Source organism: Verticillium dahliae, genomic scaffold, assembly GCF_000150675.1.
Source record: "Verticillium dahliae VdLs.17 supercont1.38 genomic scaffold, whole genome shotgun sequence".
NCBI classification, from domain to species: domain Eukaryota; kingdom Fungi; phylum Ascomycota; class Sordariomycetes; order Glomerellales; family Plectosphaerellaceae; genus Verticillium; species Verticillium dahliae.
In genome coordinates, this window is record NW_009276960.1 from 38,584 (window position 1) to 41,200 (window position 2,617).

Genomic DNA, 2,617 nt, shown 5'->3' on the forward strand with positions numbered 1-2,617 from the left:
CCTGCCCTTGTCCTGCGAAACGATACCAGGAGAGACGGTCTCGCTCTCGGTGCCGGAAGGACGAGCAACCGGGCGCAGCAGCTGGCTGAGCGAACGCAGTGCAGGGCGGCACAGCTGGAATGCGGAGCCCCTTCGAGAAGAACTGGTAGAAGGGCTTCCACGCGGTTGGCGGGGAGGCGAGTTGAGTGAGGGAGCTGGTGCGCCGAAACCCGAGCATGCCAGCTTGCGAGGTATGTTTCAGCAGGGCGAGGGTGGCTGCATTACAAGCAGATGGGGAGACAGTGTAACACGCGAGAGGCGGGTAGCTAGCTGTTGGGATTTGTGATCTTGAGCAGCCGTGCTCGAGGGCTCGAGGGAATGTTAGCCATACAAATCGGGCTTCTACAGAGGGCCACCGAAGACAGAGAGGACAGGGCGAAGAGAAGCCTCGGTTTGGCGTTTGCCCGCCACTGGTGATCGACATGGAGCTCGGGCGTTATATGATCGAAGCTTCGTACCGTAAGTAATGTAGGTCATGCAGATGGGGGACTCAAAGAAGGGAAAAAAAAAACCAATTGGGCTCGGCTCTAAAGCGGGCAGGCAGAACACGGATTGGAGCTTTTGGAGACGAAGCTTTGGATATACCAGTATGAAAACCAAAGTTCGTGACGGTTGCCGCCACAGCCGCTGTGGCGGGTATAGGAGCTTGTTGTCAGCCAAAAAAGGAGTAACCTCTGATCGCGATATGCCGATCTAGATCTGGGATATAGAGTAAGTAGGGTCTGCCATAACAGCAAGCCAAGATGAGTTCCTGGGCACTAGCCAATGCCGAGCTATATCAGTGATCACGCCGCTGGCGCATCCGGTGCGACGAAGCGAGGCCTCAGTAAACGTGGAATGCTGGGGGAGAAATCCGGGGGGCCAGCAGAGGCACCTTGGCCTCTCGTTCCTCGCAGAGACCTGCATACAGAGAGGGCTGAGGGGTGGCCCGATGGTTTGGGTCCTGAGGCAGGTTCTTGCGACAAAGACGCTCAAAGGAGAGGATCCATCCCAACGACCTGGGAGTTCCCGTGGCTAGCGAAGAGGTAGCGATGATTGGGGTTCATGGAATGCTCTGGGCCCGGCTGTGAACAGGTCTTGACAGATGGGCGCAGCGAGAATTTGGTTCGGTCGAGATGGGGCGGGCCAGGCGTCTGACGGAAGCACGTTGGCGAGCAAATCTGCAGGGTACGTTCCGTGGCCTGGGCATGCAAGGCCAAACACGGGAGGCGATTCAGAAGGGGAGTTAGCGTCGAAAACGGAGTCTTGGGTTCGTCGCTTGTGATCGGGGCACGAGACCGGCCTGTCTCACACCCTTTCATCAGTCTGCGTGCGTGCTGCTTTGGAGACGCCTCGTCGACCGCCGGTGCTTATGGACCGAAGATCTCCTGGACACAGCGGTAGTCGAGGAGCTCAACGCAGGGTAGGCATGATATTGACGTGATGTTGTCGCTTGACCGGGGACGAAGTTGACGAGAACGAAAAGCTCAAGGATGAATGTACATGCATAGGTAGGTACCTAGGCTAGGTAGGTAGAGAAACGAGAGTCAGACCCTGGCTGAGCGGCATGCATCACCAAGACGCTAATCCTAATGAGGATACTTATGGCACCTCGTCATTGGGGCAACCGCGAAAGTCGCCCCTTTACAGCGATCAATAACACTTCCCAAGTGACCGTATGAGCCTGCCAAGACCGCCTGAGCCGAGTCAATGCCAGTGGTCGGTCAGCGCGCAGGTGTAGTGGGGAAGGCCCTGAACGACGCTGGTGACACCCCTCCCCTCAGCGCTCTCGCCATCGCCCGCCCCCCCCGGCCAGGCCTCCATCGCCAACTCGTGGGATCACTCAAAGACCCTCAGCACCCCCCCTCCCCAGATCCCACCTGCATCTGGAACTGCATCTGCTTTGCCTTGGCTGCTCCCTGTTTTTTTTCCCCGTCTTCCTTGAGGATCATCAACGCAACGAGCTGCGTGACCTCAGCTGCGCCAACATCTTCCCCCTCGGCATTGTCATTACATATACTGCTCCGTGCCTCTCTGGTTTCCGCGCTCTGCATAGTTTGTTGCGTCTGCCTCCACACCAGCGTCTCTCGGGTCTTTGCTTGTCCCAAGTCCGAGCCAACAATTCAATTCATCAGACGACGCCCTGCAACCAGTCGCGTCTCTTATGCACACTTAGATCGAAGCCTCCAGTGTCAGACATCATCATCAACACTACTCGAGCAGAGACATACACCAATATACCGTCTGCCCTGCATCAGCAACACTGTGAAGTGTAACGTAACCAAACTCAACCCGAATCGAACATACACGAGCGACATCATCACCGCATCATCCTTGGGCCTCATCCCACAGAGTCCTCCTCCTCTCTCCAAGCTGGGATCCCACTTCTCCAGCTGTGCTGTACCCACGCAGTCGCATCCACACAAGCACGCACACCGCACCTGGGTATTGTCTCGAACGAATACCCACCGCCCTCCTTTTTTTGCTTTTTTTCCCCCCCCGTGCTTTTTTTTTTTTGTGGGGGGGAAGAAAATATCTTTTTTTTTTTTTTTGTCTTTGTGTTAAAAAGGGATGCCAGGAAGTCGGGGTATTTTTTTTT